This window comes from Solanum lycopersicum, chromosome 2 (genome assembly GCF_036512215.1).
Source record: "Solanum lycopersicum chromosome 2, SLM_r2.1".
NCBI lineage: Eukaryota > Viridiplantae > Streptophyta > Magnoliopsida > Solanales > Solanaceae > Solanum > Solanum lycopersicum.
In genome coordinates this window covers 18,505,071-18,525,078 of record NC_090801.1, presented here as the reverse complement: position 1 = coordinate 18,525,078, position 20,008 = coordinate 18,505,071, and positions in this window count along the sequence as shown.

Here is a 20,008-nt window from a genome sequence, read left to right as displayed (position 1 = left end):
ATTGTTGGTAAGGGTTTTGTATGTTATGTTAATATGAACTATTGAACTTGTTATGTTGATATCGTTCTTCGGTTGGATTGTCTTTATTTGAACATGACTTATGTTATTGTGATACGTATGATTGTATGTGATCTCATACATGTGCATTAAAGGCTTTCTAATGGCTTAGCATATATTCTAAAGTAAATGTCTATTTTCATGCATTTTTAAATGTTTTTGATGCATTATTTTATACTTAGTGCAAGTGGTGTACTAACCCATATTTCTATGTTTTCTACAATTATGTAGGTTCCGATCGTTGAGTTCCTAGAAGGCCGATTGAAGAAGACTTGGACTCTTTTCTCGGAGTGTTTTGTAGGTCCTCACAATCCAGGGATAATTTCACTATCTAACTACTTGTCTAAAAATATTTAGTTTCTTTCTATTTCATTTGAAGACTATTATTGTATAAGCCTATGTGCTTTTTGTAGTAATGAAGTATGGTCTATGCCCGAATGTTCTACTCATTCTAGATGGTTTAAATGTAAGAAGATATTATTATACTAAATCCTTATGTGTCATATATTTTGTCTAAGTGAGAAGCCGATTTAAGTTTTCTATGCGAGGAGTCAAAGTAAACTACATATGTATATATGATTAGTAAGCGAGAGTTCTATGTCTACCTCAATATGTATAAAAAGTTTTAATTTTATGTGTTTTAGCCTATGATATGTGATGACGAATGCTAAGGTCTAGTCTAAGTCCTCTCCAAAGACAACGACGCTGGTTACATCAAGGAGGTGCTATCCGGATGTGACAAACTTGGTATCTCAGCATGAGCTTGAATATCCTTGGGATCGATGTCTCACTAAACCACATCTATGTAGATTGTTATTTATAATTGTGAAGCGCGCCACACTTATGAATGAGAGACTATGTAATGCTTAGAAAATTCTCATCTTCTTGTATTCTTATGTCGTGCCTCTAGAACCTTACTTTATGTGTTTTTTTCACCTTAACCTCTTATTGTGGTTGTAGATATGGCTACTATAAGGGCAGCCCCAAGAAGGGCCGAGGAAAGGATTTCTAATGCGGGAGCTCATGACAACCAAGCTCCTCTGTAATTCCTCGATCTGAATAACAAGCCAAGGCTGATTCACCTCAAATACATTTTGAAACCATCCATGTCAACAAACTATAGTTTTCTTGAGATTTTTTGTTGATTCCACATGTCCATCAATGAATTGAATACTTTATCTTGTTTATGTTATTTAATCTTCGATTCTATCATTTTCCTATTCAAAATCACTTTTATTTATATTATTAGCGTCCTTTTATATAATTTGTTGAATTCGTAATAATTAGTTATCTCATTGATATTTTTAATTGAATGAAGAAAAAATTTCAAATAATATAACTTTAAAGGTAAGTATGGAAGCATCACTAAATCTATAGCTAGTAAAATCTCTAGTAAATTTTTCAAGTTATAAAAATCCTATGTAAATTTCCAAGAAATAAATTTCATAGCAACATAATCCCTCAATACTTTCCTAAGTAATTAATTTCGTAGGTAAATCTCGAAGAATAAGTTCCCAGCTAAATCCACACAAAAGAATCTCCCAATATTTCTCCATGTAATAAATTTTGTAGTTAAATCTCCAAGAAAAGTCCCTAGCAAGTCCGCATTGTTTTCTCGAAAAATATGTTTCGAAAAGAGTTCGTTTTATTTTTGACATTTAGGAGTCGCCGCTTAATTTTTTTAGATAAAATCAAGAAAACTCAATTTTCTAAACAACTTAAAACAGGAAAATTGTTTGAAAATTATTTTAAGGGTTCGGGATTCCTATTAGTGTCTTAGGAAGGTGTTGAAGGCACCTAAGACACTCCGCTAACTACGATTTTCCGGCGATTAACTATCTGACTATTTATCTTAACTTTGAGAATCTTTAGTCTATCGAACTTCTTAAAATTTTATCTAGGCAAATTTTACAAGTTTTGAAATATTCATCTTGCCAACTTTCATTTTTCGGTTAAAGCTCTTTAAGTTCAAACGAACTTATAGAATTTGAAATATTATTCTTGTTAAGACTTAGTTTTAAGTTTAGTAAAATAGAAAAGCGTCTCGGCGGAATTTGGAATTTTCTAAGCATAGACTAACGACATTTAAACAACGCATATAAGCAAATAGTAAAGAGAGATAGAGATAGATAGAGAGAGAGAGAGAGATTTTGGGTCCAGATTCGGATTATGTTCGCCTTGACCGAATCCTGGACCCACCTGCTTTTGGGTTCTCGACCCATTTCTTTCGCACCAGTCCTAATCTAAGCATACGAAAATAAATGAGGTAAAACAAAACAACAAGGGCTTATGCCCATTACAAAGTAAAAATACACAATAAAATAAAGGCAAGTCTTCTAGTTCGTCTTCTTTAAACTTCTTCAATCTTCCCGAAATTGACTTTTGAATTTTTGATTCCAATTTTTGTTCGTCGGGCGACTCGATGGAAGGAATTTTGAGCCTTTAAGGCTCCCCAAATATGGAAAATAGGATGAAGTCCGTGAGGACTCGGGCAGATTTTCACATGCAAATAAAATGATCACAAGGATTAGTATACGAAACTATAGAACAAATAAGGGATTTTGAATTGAACCCAAATACCCAACTCTAAAGGAAAACCAAATGAACCAAGTTAAAGTGACAAAATTAATGAGCAAATACGATACTAAATGATGGCACATGTATATATACTTGTTGACACATAATCTTCCGGGGAAGCATAGCCGGTAACCAATAATATACCCAAAATATTGAGAGAGATAACATATTGCAGAATCGGCCAATAACACACCACATACTTTAGCATAACCAGCTCTATTTAATGAAATCTAATGACGTTAATTTATCATATCAAAAGAAAATGTTGAAGGCTATAGTGAACATGCTCCTTTAAAGCAAAAGAAACAAAATGGCAGGGACTTTGTTAAGTCATTTTAAAAATGAAGTGAAGTATAAATATGCATAATCAAAGCCACGTGACCTATTTCTAAAACTGATATGCTGCACGTAAACATAAGTATTCACGAGAAAATATAGAATGCAAAGAGAAGAGTGTGGTTAAACGAAGACATGTTGTGATGGTACCCAAGTAAGACTCATGTGACGAATGTCATTGCTCGTTCGAAACCTCTTCATGGCTTAACATTGCAAGGACTCGAAAAGGGAGAGAGAGCAAAACGAAAGACCAACACAAGCAGAACAAAACTAGAATGCAGGACACACTTCGGGTTCAAATAAGCGACAAGATGCAATATCTCGATATCAAGCGGCCTACAGATATAACATTGTACATTCATGGCAACAAACAGGCCATGTATTCAATATTCGAATATTCAACAACTTGATCCAAACAAATCAGAAAGGCCAGCCAAAACAATCCTAAATACTGATACGTGAACAAACTACGCCATGATGAACTCATGATAAACAAATTAACAGCACAAACGAGCAAGCATAACGAACAGAACTACAACGCATGATATATCACGAACTCGAACTAAAGCCAAGAAATATAGCATTCTGTGTTCACGACAGACAGGCCAAGTATACAACATTAGAGTGTTTTAATACATTCGATTCAGCAAAGAGGAAATACCAGCAGTAATGAACAAACCAAAAGACACGCGACAAAAGTTCTCCACCCCGAAAGCACCATATAGAAACCCAAGAAGAGAAGGAAGTAACGTAGAAGGGTGTTTGCCTGTCGAGGAGCAACGACGCCGGGAAAGAGTAGCAAACAACGACGACTCCCACCAATCGAACACGCGAACACCCAAACGACGAAATAAAAGGGCTGGCTCGATTTCCTGATCAATCCGTTGATCTTCGGTTTTGCACAGTTCGGGAAACCTTTGTGAGATACAAACTTGAACAGAGATAGGAGAAGACGGAACCCTTCGTTCAAGCCTAAACCAAAATCCCTAAAGTCTATAGCTCTCTCTTTCGTTCTTCCAGAATAACCAAGAGAGCTTAAGAGAATTTTTTTTTAGAATTTTCCAACCTCCAAAATCTCCAACACTCAAAATTCTAACCCAAAACTTTCCAAAATTTTCGTCACCCAATTTCTTAAGCAAAACGGGGTTTAAATAGGAAGAACCACTAGGGTTTTCGAGGAGAAGGCGGGGGAAGGTATTTCTTTCAGGCCCATTTCGAATTTGAAATTCGAAATCTTCCCGAATCTGAGGGAATATGCCCTTTTGGTGCCAAGAATGCAACGGACTGGAAGCACGTTGAGGGTCAAGATTGCTTCTTCGTCCTTGGCGAACGACGTGACTCAATCTCAAGACGGCAAGGACGAACAAGGACGATTCTTGTGTCGTTTGCTCACTGCGAAGCAAGACTAACGAACACTGCAGTCCTGCTGTCTCGTACGTAGCGCGCAGTGAGTAAACGACACAGGAATCATCCTTGTTAGTCCTTGGCGTCGTGAGATTGAGACACGTCGTTCGCCAAGGACGAAGAAGCAATCTCGACCCTCCACGTGCTTCCAGTCTGTTGCATTCTTTGCATAAAAAGGGCATATTCCCTCAGATTCGGGAAGATTTCGAATTTCAATTTCAAAATGGGCCTGAAAGAAATACCTTCGCCCCGCCTTCTCCTCGAAAACCCTAGTGGTTCTTCCTATTTAAACCCCGTTTTGCTTCAGAAATTGGGTGACGAAAATTTTGGAAAGTTTTGGGTTAGAATTTTGAGTGTTGGAGATTTTGGAGGTTGGAAAATTCTAAAAAAAATAAATTTCTCTTAAGCTCTCTTAGTTATTCTGGAAGAACGGAAGGGAGAGCTATAGACTTTAAGGATTTTGGTTTAGGCTTGAACGAAGGGTTCCGTCTTCTCCTATCTTTATTCAAGTTTGTATCCCAGAAAGGTTTCCCGAACTGTGCAAAACCAAAGATCGACGAATTGATCAAAAAATCGAGCCAACCCTTTCATTTCGTCGTTTGGCTGTTCGCGTATTCTATTGGTGGGAGTCGTCGTTGTTTGCTACTCGTTCCCGGCGTCGCTGCTCCTCGATAGGTAAACACCCTTCTACGTTACTTCCTTCTCTTCTTGGGTTTCTATATGGTGCTTTCGGGGTGGAGAACTTCTGTCGCGTGTCTTTTGATTTGTTTGTTACTGCTGGTATTTCCTCTTTGTTGAATCGAATGTATTAAAACACTCTAATGTTGTATACTTGGCCTGTCTGTCGTGAACACAGAATGCTATATTTCTTGGCTTTAGTTCGAGTTCGTGATATATCATGCGTTGTAGTTCTGTTCGTCACGCTTGCTCGTTTGTGCTGTTAATTTATTTATCACGAGTTCATCATGGCGTAGTTTGTTCACGTATCAGTATTTAGGATCGTTTTGGCTGGCCTTTTTGATTTGTTTGGATCAAGTTGTTGAATATTCGAATATTGAATACATGGCCTGTTTGTTGCCATGAATGTAGAATGTTATATCTGTAGGCCGGTTGATATCGAGATATTGCATCTTGTCGCTTATTTGAACCCGAAGTGTGTCCTGCATTCGGGTTTTGTTCTGCTTGTGTTGGTCTTTGGTTTTGCTCTCTCTCCCTTTTCGAGTCCTTGCAATGTTAAGCCATGAAGAGGTTTCGAACGAGCAATGACATTCGTCATATGAGTCTTACTTGGGTAGCATCACAACATGTCTCCGTTTAACCACACTCTTCTCGTTGCATTCTATATTTTCTCGTGAATACTTATGTTTACGTGCAGCATATCAGTTTTAGAAATAGGTCACGTGGCTTTGATTACGCATATTTATACTTCACTTCATTTTTAAAATGACTTAACAAAGTCCCTGCCATTTTGTTTCTTTTGCTTTAAAGGAGCATGTTCACTATAGCCTTCAACATTTTCTTTTGATATGATAAATTAACGTCATTAGATTTCATTAAATAGAGCTGGTTATGCTAAAGTATGTGGTGTGTTATTGGTTGATTCTGCAATATGTTTTCTCTCTCAATATTTTGGGTATATTATTGGTTAACGGCTATGCTTCCCCGGAAGATTATGCGTCAACAAGTATATATACATGTGCCATCATTTAGTATCGTATTTGCTCATTAATTTTGTCACTTTAACTTGGTTCATTTGGTTTTCCTTTAGAGTTGGATATTTGGGTTCAATTCAAAATCCCTTATTTGTTCTATAGTTTCGTATACTAATCCTTTTGATCATTTTATTTGCATGTGAAAATCTGCCCGAGTCCTCACGGACTTCATCCTATTTTCCACATTTGGGGAGCCGTAAAGGCTCAAAATTCCTTTCATCGAGTCGCCCGACTAACAAAAGTTGGAATCAAAAATTCAAAAGTCAATTTCGGGAAGATTGAAGAAGTTTAAAGAAGACGAACTAGAAGACTTGCCTATATTTTATTGTGTATTTTTGCTTTGTAATGGGCATAAGCCCTTGTTGTTTTATTTTACCGCATTTATTTTCGTATGCTTAGATTAGGACAGGTGCGAAAGAAATGGGTCGAGAACCCAAAAGCAGGTGTGTCCAGGATTCGGTCAAGGCAAACAACATTTTATTATTATGTTAAATAGTATAAAACGAACTCTTTTCGAAACATATTTTACGAGAAAACAAAAATGGCGACTCCGCTGGGGATGATTTGGGATGGATTGTAGGAAAGGATACATGGGAGAGTTGGTCCTAGGAAAGGGAAGAGAAGGGGAGTGGGCCGATGGAGTGGGCTGTGAATCAATTTGGGGCTGAAAATAAACAAACAAAGGTGGGCTTGGGGATAAGTAAAAGGAATGGGCTGCTGGATTAATTAAATAAATAACTAATTAAAACGACGAATTTCGCATTAACCAATTAACGAGCTTTTATTTAATAAAATAATTATTAAAAATCGTAAAAGTGATTAAAACGTATAATTATAATTTAAATTAAACTAGTTTAATAAAACATTTAAATGCATATTTTGATGGTGTTTGAATAATCATAAGATACACAAACTATATACATAATTATGTAATATATATATACTATCTAAAGTTATGATAAGTAGCATAAAATCCGCGTATTATATACATACATACATACATATACATACATACATACATACATATATATATATATATATATATATATATATATATATATATATATATATATATATATATATATATATATATATATATATATATATTTATTTATTTATTTATTTATTTATTTTAATTTTCGCATGATTTATAAAACTAATCAATTTAAATAATTTGGAAAACTCACGAAGGTCGATAATTAATTTATACCTATGTGGGTCAAAAATTGGGTGTCAACACGCATCAAATATTCCCAAATAAATTTTCAGGTAATAAAATTTAACGTAAATTTCCACCAAAATATCTCTGTGTAAATTCGTAGGATAAGTTTCCTTGAGATTTTACTATGAATGAAAAGAGTTTTTTTTTTTTTGAAAATATTGTTCCATGCATTTGTGGATTTACCTAGAGATAGTGTACCCACATATATATTTTCCCAGGTGATGTCGCAGGTACGAATGTTGCGCAATATGGCACCAAATTAACATGCAAAATTTGTTGCGAAAATATAATTGCCAATAATTTATTCTAATATTGAGAAATTTAAAATAATCGCAAGAAAATTTACATTCATCATTACATGCGAAGTTTTTTCCTAAGTAAGATTCCATGTAATTAACTGTTTTCTTGTAGTGATAATAGCTCATGAAGAGACAATAGAATTAATTGACATTGTAGTAGATTACAAGAAATTGTTTAAATTCTTATTGTTTTTAGTCTTGCAATGGCATCACAATTATAAAAGGGCAGACTCACCTTGCGACACCCCTAAATATATATAAAAGTCAAATTTTAGCTTAACAAATATATATTATAGTATTGACATTCTTTGATATAAGTAAAATGTTTAGTCTAGTGATTAAGAAATTGCAAAGTTCATTTGGATTGTGTTTGCAAGATTCATTGGTCGTAAAATATATTATTTGGTGAATTAATTTTAATAATTACCTATTTTTACCTTAACGTACTAGCTAGGTGGGTAAGATTTTAGCGTGTTACCTCTCACTCTTGAGATAATGATTATTTTGTTTCTACATACTCACCAGTCGGGAATATAATGGAGATTAACATACTATAATTTAGTATGAAATTAAATTGCTCATCAAAAGTATGTCACATTTGGTGGTAAAGAGACACATGTCTCTATTTGCAATTTTATATGATATTTTGGATGTGCTCAGTATGTAAATAAGAGCGTTTTTTTGTTATGTTCATTAAGTAAATAAAAATATTATTCTAAAAGTATTTATATATATATATGATCTATATAAATAATATGAAAGATAAGTTTGTGGATTAAAAATAAGGTGTACCTCCTTACAAGAGGCTACATTAATTTTTAGTGTTTTCGAAAGCGGGGTAGATTCATATCGCGCCTCAATGAGTATCGAATATCGTGCCTGTTTTCATCCAACCTTGAAAGATTATTTAGAGGCCAATTAATTCCATTGTCAAAACGAAATCCAAGGAGCTGCACCAAAGCTAATTTGGAAATGATCGGGAGTAACCTTTTTACCATTTATGTAAACATTTGACTACCCGTGTACTTGTGTAAAGACAACCATATTTAGCATTTTATCTTTGGATCTTAATACCCTTTGTTTGTAAGCTTTATTTTCATCTTGTACAAGTATTACAAAAGGCAAGCAGGTAATTTTATTTTTACACTTAGAGAGAAATATGACAGAAAATTTACACATGCCTCCCAAAACATTCTTGCATTTTCTATTCTTGTTGGTTGTTTTGTGTGAACTGTTTGTAGACGATCTATTCTTGCACTTTTGTGCTAATTAAGTTTTTGTCTGGACTGAACCTTAGAGGGATTGTGTAAGACCAACTAGGTTGTCGCACGAACCCCTTTAAAATAGGCACGTGACAAGTGGTATGAGAGCATAGATTCGCAAAATGATGTCCAAGTTGCAACACAATGACGAGGTTGTTCATGAAGAGTAGGAGAATTCAGAACGATGCTGCCAAGAGATGTGATAAGAGCAGGGTGAGGGACTCTTCTTCCAACCCACCAGTTTGTGGAAAGAGCCACGGTGAGGATCGGAAGGTTCCGATGCCAGCCAACTTGACCAGATCATTATCAAATTTCAGGTGCAACACCTCAAAAATCTCTAAGTTAAGACTCGGACCATTCCTCACTTACTTGTAGGGTCATATCGGGTGATTTTTAAATTGTCCATATGTGTAAAGGTAAATTTATTAGCATGAGAATGATTTTTGGATATCAACTAAGGTCACTAGAACTACAAATTAATTTCTAGTGTTTCGGGGAGCGGGGCATATTCATATCGCACCTCAACGAGTCTCAAACACCTTGCCAATCTTCATCCATCTTTGGAAAAATATATGGATACTCTTGGAGGCCAATTAATGCAATTGATAGCTTTGTCAAAATGAAATCCAAGAGGCTCCACCAAATCTGATTTCAAACTGACCTTTTACCATTATGGAAGTATTTGACTAGCTTTTTCCACCTACCTTTGTACTTGTTTAAAGATAATCATGTTTAACATTTTCTCTTGGCATCTCAATCCACTCTGTTTGTAAGCTTTATTTTCATCTTGTATAAGTTTCAAAAGGAAGCTCATTGTATTTTTACACTTAGAGAGAAATATGACAAAGAAAACTGGCACTTCCCTCTCAAAGTAGTATTCTTGCATCTCACTTTTTTTTAGCTCTTTCATGTGGACTATTTCCTGTGGACTATTTGTAGGCATTGTGCTCTTGCACTTTTGTGTTAATTTGTTATTAGGACTGAACGTTAGGGGTGTTGTGCAAGCCCAACTAGGTTGTCCTATGAGCTCCTTTAAATAGGCCAGTGGCATAAGGTATACATAGGATGGTGTGGATGATAAAAAGGCTTAAGTCATCGATAGCCCCTTAAAGTTGTCCGCATAATTCATTTAGACACTTCAACTGAGAGTCTTACCTATTAGACACTTTAATATTAATAAATATTTATCTATTGAACATAAAATAACAACTATCTTTACAAATATTGTGCGTGTAATGCACACTCTTTATCTTGACAAAAAGTACGAATAGAACTACAACACGTGGCACATGGGCCCATTAATTTAATTTTAAAAAATAAAGAATATTTTCCTTCCTTTAATAATATATAAAAAATTAAATTAATTAAAAAAAAAAATCTTTCCCCTCACCACCACCTAACCCCATCTCATCTAACTTACTGCCCTTTTTTCTTCATCTTATTCTCTTCTTCTTCTCTTCTTCTTCTCTCTTGTTCCATAATCACCAATCCTCTTCATAACAAAAAAAAATGCCTAACCCCATCTCATTTCGAATTCATCCACCAAATGTTTTCTCTTTCATTTTCTTCATTATATGTTATTCCTTTGACGACTATTCCGATTTTATAAATATAATCGACCTTGATAAATTATTTTAAAATCGACAACAAAGAGAAATTAAAATTATATCAAATATTTTATAGCATTTCTAATAAGTTTATGAATGGTGATAGTTGCTCAATTGGAGTTATTGAAAATAAAAAAGTACAGATATTGGTCAATTTTTAACTCCAAATGTTTCAGTTTTTCTTCTTCTTGAAAATGCAGCAGACGTTTTGTTTACAAAAAATGAAAAAAAAATTCATAACAAAAGCAGAGAAATTTGAAGTTTTAAAAATGATGGGTTGAAGGAAGATGAGTGTGGGGTTTTTTTTTTTTTTTTTTTTTTTTATGATTTAAAAGATTTATGCTTAATTAAATTAATTTTTTTATATATATTTAGTCAATGCATTCCAAGTGTCAACAAAGTAGGTATAAATATTAAAAAAAAAAAAATAAAAAAATGCATTCACGCGCTCAGCAGCAGTGAGATACACTTACTTTGCCACATCAGCGTTTTGTGTTTAATAGGCACATTTCTTGATAATTTAGGTGTTCAATAGGTATAAGTCCTAGTTCAGGTGTCTAAATGAATAATCGGGACAAGTTTGAGTGGCCGCATATGACTTTGGCCTGATAAAAAAGTAATGTGAAATTTCATTTGTGTAACTTGTTTTCTCTACTTTCATAAGTTATTTTTCCATTTTTAAGAAATTTATTTTGCAATAAAAAAATATTTTCCAAATATGAAATATGTTGATAGAAATATGTCTAAATACATCATTAAATATCATCCCATTTGCATTAATAAAACTTATCGTGATGTACAATTTGAACGTATCAGCACTCTAAGGACATGATAATAACATTGCGGTAAAAGGGTATTTATCAATTCAACATAGTGATTTTTATCCCTGCTTGCTAATTGAGATTTTAAATACAAACATTATTTTCTTTTCTACTTTTTTAGTTATTATCAACTATATTGTTTTCTTTTTGAAGTTACTGATTTGGTGGATTTTTACCCATTATTTTGAATTATAAACTGACCTTACTATTTGTAAGAGATTGCTATAATGCTACCTCATCAAAGTTTTCTACTTAATCAAAAAGAAAATAAATTTATTTTGCAATAACCTATTTAAATTTACTTCTACTTGTAATTCATGTAGACTTTTATAGGAGAAAATGTATAAACAAATGAAAACAAAGTAAAACAAAAAAATGACATTTTCCTATTGATTAAACTGACAATTAAATTATTAAAAATAAATTTAATTTATTTTGAATTTGATGATAAATATATTATAATAATTAATTGGCTATCACTTTCAGGTCTTTGTAGTGGTAATGGTTTTAACACATCGACTCCAATCACCTTAAACATTTATTGAATTCACTCTTCTCAAAATCACAATGTACTCTTATGTTAAGACTAGATAAGGAATGTCACATGCCCAATGCATACAAAATAGGGAAACTTTGTTAAAATGTTAATATTTTAGAATTTAATAGGACCCTTAGCCACACTTTTAATATTTTAAAACTATTTGTATTTTAGTTTCTTAAGTATCTTATATATGTTTTTATCATTTGCTTAATTATAAGAATACAATTATTTAATACAAAAAGGAGTAATTTAGGGAAGATAATATTTTTAAAAAGGAACATATTATGTAAAATTCTCTTAAGTTACAAATTCAAAAATAAACTACAGAGCAATGTCCCCCTTGTCGATCAAACTTCCAAAATCAATTTCAAGTTTTTCTTAATAATACTCAATCTCTGATGAAATGAAATTGGCTAATTCCATTTTTTTAAATATTTGACAAGAAGATTTGGAAACAAACATGTATGAAGTTCGTTGATAACCAACTTTGAGAAGGAATTTCCAATTTAAATTTTGATACAATCGGTGAAATACAAATTTTATCAGGTATGCGTTAATTGCAAGATCCTTATTTTTTTTCTTCAAATTGGTTAGAAAATGGATATGGAAGATTTTATAATTGCAAAGCATATCTATTTTTGTGGATTACTGTAAATTATATATATTATGAAAAAAAGGGGAAAAATTAGTTTTCCTTGATTGTTTTAATGTTAGCTTGGCTGAATACAAAATAAGAATGAATGTGGTTGCTTGAATAGTCATATTTTGTATGGTTGTTTATTTGGTCTTATTTCATTAAACTGTATCCATTATAAAAAAAATAGTGAAAACTGTACTGTATTTTATAAGTAATTTATTGGAATACAATAAATACAACTGATACATATACAAATATATTGATAGTCAAGTAATATAATTTGAATAACAAAGATGCAAAATTTGATCAAAGGGATGCAAATATGAAAGTAATACATACATTTATCAATCTTGAACACAAAACTGTTAACCAATGTTGTTTTGTATTCAGTAATGACTTATACAATCTTTTTGAAACAAAACATATACGGGTAGCATTAATTTTCTAATGATGCATTATGAAAGATGGAACTGAAACACCCCGAAAATCGTATAACCTAAGCTAGAGCCCTACATTTGGTCTAGTAACTCAAAAAGGGTTAAAATGATGTTTTTAGACCTAATCTAATGCAATTAATTTGTTTGATGTTTTTAGGCCAAGATGTCCGGAAACTAGTACTTTGTGTGCCAGAGTGTTCTAGAATGGTTGCCTTATTTTAGTGTGTTGTTGGAGTCTAAAATTATTTGAGGTGACCTAGAATCTAGATGGTGGTATTTAGGGTCAAATAGTCCGGGTACGACTCCCTAAGAACCAACCTAAGGGTCTTTGAGGAGGACCCACACGTTGGTCAAAAAGCTGTAGGCGGCCTTGATTGACAACCATGGTTGACACCCCATCAACCCATCGACCGTTAAAAGGGGGAGATATCCACATTTTGTCAAGAGAGCCTAGCCCCATTTTGACCGGTCTCTAAACCTTTTGACGGACCAGTAGGATGCCTCGTCAACCCATTGACGGTCCATCAATGGGGGCCATCGATGACACTTGCAATTTTCTTCAATGTCTCGACCAATTGAGGGGTGAATTCGTAAATTCACCCCACGTTTCAATTAAGTCATGGACGATTATTTATAGTGTTTTTAGGTATTTTAAGTATATTAAAACAATTAAGTAGCCATTCAGAATTCATGCTTCAAAACTAACCCCTTCCCTCCCTTAAGTTCTCTCATTGTCACCATTGAAGAAGAAGAAGGAGGAGGAGGAGGAAGCATCTAGGTCGAGTTTCACCAAGGTTTTAAGATTAGTTTAAGGCATTGATCAAAGGTATGTGAAACACCTTCATCCATGGATTCTTCCATCCATGGATCCCCCCTAGTTTCCCCCAATTGTGAATCCAAAATACCTTAATTTAGCTAGAGTTGTGATTACATTGTGGGTAGAGCTTGTTTGTGATACCAATCTAGTGGATGGCATTCAACTATGTTTATATGAATATTATATGATGTTTTTTTATGTGAATTACTAGGTGAAATCTAATCTATAATGATAAAGGTGATCATGTTGGGTTTAGGCCATTAGAGGCTAGGTTGAAGTTCTAAGTAGATCTTCTTAATTCAATTGTATTGAATACTAATTGATCATAGTAAGTATCATCTAAATATGAATTGAACTAGGTTTATTGGTTAAAAAGGATCTTAAATTGTAAATTTATAATTGAACCTATATGATTAAGCAAGACAAGAATTACCTTCTAATGATCAAAGTGAACGAAATATCTTGTAATTAGACACGGATCATGATAGAATGAAGCTACTGTTGAAAATAGGGCTTATAGCCATTGTTGTTAGGTCTATGGTGGTGAAGTCCTTATGAGGTGATTATGATGAGTAATCCTCTTTCTCTTACACACTTAGACATGAATACGCTAGGATAATCAAGTTCTTTCACATAGAAGGATTCTAGGTTGAATTAAGAACCTTAAATGAATCAAAGCATGATAGACTAGAATAGCTTAAAGTTGTGTTATATGATCACTTCTTGAGTAGTTAAATTAGCAAGATAAGACCAAGATGGAATAACTTGAAGTTGAGTCTTATGACTCCTTCATGGAATAACTTGAGTTAGATTACTCATCGTAGCTTGAGATAGTGAATGTCATAGGAGATTGGGGATGGTGATTCCCATGGTATCTTGGGATTTAGGAATGTGACTCTCCTTATAATAGCTTGAAGTAGCATGACTACAATGCCTTCATGATAACGATTTGGTTAGGCCAAGACCCTTTCATGGTAGCTTTAGGATAGATGGATTATACTCTCCTAATGGTAGCTTCGCTTGCATGAGATGTGAATTTGATGGAATATCTTGAGTTATACTACTCATATTAACTTAGGGTTGAGAATCATACTTCCATATGGGTAGCTTGCATCTTGGTAGGAAGGGTGCATGGTGGCTAGGTTGGTATGATTGTAACCTTTCTATAATAGCTTGCATTGTATAATATGATGTTTCCATGTTATAACGACCCAAAGTACCCCCTAATAGTTACCATCGTTGTCATCCTCGAAGAGGATTAAGACTAGCCCTTAGTATACATCATAACACATCTAGGTCACAAATATATAAATTTAAAACTTTACACTGTGAAGTGTACTTAGACTTCTCGCATATTATATATGGAGTTTACATAGACTCATCACATATCAAGTGTAAATAGACTTCTCTTTTAGCATAAATAAAACATATAAGAGTCTAAAGTCTCATCTCACACATAACCATCTACAAGAGTATAAACGTTTAGACATAACACAATACACCATTATAGGCTTACATCAATTGTCTCGATGATAAAGGAAATGATAAACGTCTCTAAGCATAAGCAACATTATAGATAAAGTGGAAACATGGCAACAACCCCAAACATGAGGAATAACCAATGACTCGGGAAAATATCCAAGTCTTCCTTGCAAGTGGATAAGAAACTCCTCAAAGATTGGAACCTAAAATGTTTGGGAAAAGGAAAAGTAATACGGGTTAGTAGATCACACGTACTAAGTATGACTTCTATGCACAAAAATCATAAATGCATGAGAAAAAGGACATTTTAGTCAAAATCATGCTTTCTACTAATGTAACTCAACATGTACATATAGTAACCATGGTAAGTCAAATCAACATAATATTAACCCAACGTGTAGACCACATAAGCACTACATGTGCAAAGCCAAAGATAGAGCTCATAACCCTATCCAAAGCTAAGTATCACATTAAGAATTCCCACTTCATACTTACAACATATTCTCATAATTCATCATTACATGCTTAATATATCAATACTACCGATAGGTTATAAGAATAATCTTATCATATTCATAAAAGATCGCAACTAGAACCATCCCTTAGGATCCCACATGCGCAATGTGTAAGAGAAGTCCCGTACCCTCCCTCACATTATGTACTAGCCTTTCAGACAACTCTAATAAGAGTTAACATACTAACTTGTTCATTTACATTTTACATTAGGGAAAGAAATGCAATAACCAACATGAGTCCATGTGAGCTACATGGAATCCAATTTTCTACTCCCACACCAAAAAGAGAGGGTTAACACTTGCCTAAGGTGTAACCTTTTGTAAATAGCTATCTAGGTGGATCCACTAAGCTATAGTCCTATGTGGGAACATAGTTAAGGGTCAAGAATAGTGTTACTAGGAACCCTAATTTACTAACGTGGGAGTTTCCATCTAATGAGACAACATATAACTTGGGAATCCGGACATACAAATATGAGGAAACCCATATGGGAGGTCGGACTTACGAAACGTGAGACCTCCATCTCATTTACATGACATTTAGGTTCTATGAATTTATTCCCTTCATATAACCATCTTTATTCATCTCATAAGTTTACACTAGCCTTTACTATCCCCTTATGCAAACATCTAAACGTAATGGCTCATAGGTATTCACAAGAGAGAACAATCTTTTCACTATAGAACCATTAACAAGTGAGTAAACCTTTCACTTAACTTTTAATGTTAGTCATGACAAGCTACATTTAACAGTATAACAATCATACCATGACATGCTTACACACTTCGTAGTGAATATACAAGTATAGGGTTAAGGATGAGGGATACTAGTCATCAACATCACCACAACACATTAGACATACAAGCATTACTATCTAAGCAACTCATTTTACATAATTGATCCCAATAAAGAATCAATCTTCATACCTTATTGCCCTTTACTTGATCCTTCATACTTCCATTACTCAAGAACACATAACCAATGAATAATCAAGGTAAATTCAAGGTATAATACATGGTTAATATCAATCTATATAATCCACATACTTGTCATCTTTCTTAAATACTATAGGATTTCAAGGTTTCATAATTTTAGGGAAGATCAAGGGTTCAAGAGTCTCTAGTTATTATCAACAATTAGCATAATTTTATTGTTAATCAATGATAAAAGATCATAATTCATCACAATTGAACAATAATTTTGTTTTTTAAAGACAATCCAAATGTAGATTGAAACCCTAGCTTTGGTGTAGTCTGCAACCACAGTTGGAGGGGCCTCTTAGGGGAAGGAATTCCAAGAGTGAAAGAAACCATACCTTGGTGTTGATCTTGCCACAAATTTGGAATGAAATACTTGGTGAATTCTTTCTCAACTTAGAACCCTCGTGTTCCTTCAATGGAGGTTTTGAGTTTGGGAAGTGAGAGGTTAGATAGATGTGAATTTGGGAAGTGTGGGGTTTTGGGTGAGTTAAATGAGGGTCATGTATAATATACTCACTTCACTAACATAATTAAACTTCCCCTAACTCCTAATTAACCACCTAAGCAACTAACTAATTAATTGACTCACATAAAATTTGACAGCATAAAACAAGACCCTGACCTACGAGACCCCAACCTACGGTCGATAAGTCAGTCTAAGCCACCATACTGCACGTCCATTGATGAGTTCAGATATGGGTTTTTGGACCAGTTTATCCATTTGGCTAAGTGTCCATCAACGGGGCCATTGACGCCCCATAGATACAACAACAACTAGTGCCGGCAAATCATCATTTGTGTCAGAGAGTGGGGTTTTTGGGACCTTGTGAAAATTGACTAGGGCATTACCTACGTAGCCATCGATGCCTCGCCGACTAGACAATGGCTCGTCGATTGATCTTGTAGGTTTCTACTGTCATTTGAAAGCTTTCAGGCATTTTAGGAGGGTCCTCAGACGTTTTGACCCCAAACATACTCTAATACATAATTAACACCTTTTTACCAAATTTCATTGGATTAAGATTCCTAAAGCCCCATGAAACATGCCAAGGCATATTAACCTTCATTTCACTAGTCTCCGGACGTCATGGACGTTCCTTGATATTTTGACTCTAGATTTTCCTATATGACTTATATACATAGTTTTTAGGTCCAAAAACAGTGTTACCAACTTTAGTTCAACATGTGAGGCTCTAGTATGAGTCATGAAAATTAAGGGTGTTACAGTATCCCTTCTTAGGAACATTTGTCCCTGAATGACACCTTAAATCTTCTATTGGGAAAAAGAGTAGACTAAATAATAACATCCCAACAACAAGAAATATCATAATGAGTCACTGATCATAGGAGGAATTTTTAACTCTTTTCAACACATAAACATAACATTCAACATAGAAACTTAATCCATAATTTATGACACTCAAGAGCTCATAATTTACATCACATAAGAAGGACCTACCTTCGCCATTTGAACTTGAGCTCAACATGAACAATTTCAAAGAGTTGACATACTAATTTCTTATCAATGAAACACCAAAAGACGCCTAACACTATTCTCATGAAATCAATGTAGCACACTACATATTTAAGTGCAAACTAGCCATAAGAAGTATACTTATGAAAATTCAATTTAGGCATGAATTTATACAAAAGCATGAACATAAAAAGCTGATATGTTCAACATTATTCGTAGAAATAATTTAAGAGAAAACTACTAACCATAAACTTTGGCTAGGAGTAAGAGGAAAAAGATGAGGATTGCGAGACTTCATGTCGGTCTCGGCCTTCCATGTTGCACCCTCAACAAGGAGGTTCCTGCATAGAACTTTAAAGGAGGAAACCTCTGTAATCCACAATTTCTTAAATTCACGATCCTGATCTCAGCCGGGAACTCTTAGTAAGAGAGATCCTCTTTCTCCCCTAAACCTTCTAGAGGGAAATTGACACCGAATTACCTATACGCTTCTTGAGCAAACACCGGATGAACCGAGGACAATTCAATTGTCAACTCTAACTCATATTCCACGTATCCCACTCTATTTAAAATCTCATAAAGTCCCACATAACGGGGACTATGTTTCCTTTTCTTTCCAAACCGCATCACCCTTTCAAGGGTGAAATTTTCAAATGGACTTGATCTCCTAATTAGAATTCAAGGTCCCTCTTTCTATTATTGGCATAAGACTTTTTCCGACTATATGTTGTTTTCAACCTCTCTATGAGTCAAACTTTCTCCGTGGCCTCATACACTATCTTGGGGCCAAGAAGAGAAAACTCACCCAGTTAAAACCATCTTGCTGGGGACCGACACCTCCTACCAAAGAGTTTCTCAAAATTTGCCATACGATGCTCGAATGGTAGCTATTGTTAGTGGAGAAATCTGTCAAAGTTACGTGATCATCCCAATTTTATTTGAAGTCAATCACACAAGCTCTCAACATGTCTTCCAGGGTTTGAATAGTGCGCTCCACTTTCCCATATGTTTGGGGGGTTGAAAGCGGTGCTATGTTTTACTTGACTGTGAATTGAATTGGGATTCTCTATTCTAAATGATCCACATGGGGGCCCATGCAACTTCACGATCTCCTTAACATATAATTTAGCATACTCCTCCCCCGAGTGAGAAACCTTCAGGGGAAGGAAGTGGGCGGACTTAGTAAACTTTTACACTATAACCCAAATGGAGTCATGTTGTCTACATGTTCGAGGCAATTCCACCACAAATTCCATGTTGACATCTTCCCACTTCAAAATGGGGATATCAATATCTTGAGTTAGACAACCAGGTCCTTGATGCTCGGCTTTTGACTTGTAGGCAATTCGGGCAACTTTCCACAATCCTAGCAACCTCCCTTTTCATTCCATTGCACTATTAATTTCACGCAAGTCATGATACATCTTGATGGATCCTGGATGGATGGAGCACCGGGAGCCATGAGACTCTTCCATGATTTTCTACCTTAAAACATCCACAGCCGGCACACATAACCTTACTTGGTACCTAAGTACCTCATCCTCCCCTTCGGAGAAAAAATCATTATTCTTTTTAAAGAACAATTATTTCAACTCTATCAATAGAGGATCAATGTTTCTTAGACTTCAAATCAACCACTAAAGACAACTCAGAGTTTTGACAAACGACAAAACTAACTTTTGAAGATTCTTCTGGTTTGACACCCAACCGGGCCAACCTATGAACCTTCTTCACTAATTCTTTCTTATCATCAATAACATGAGCCACACTGCCCATGGGTACTCAACTTAGCACATCCATTACAACATTTGCTTTCACGAGATGGTA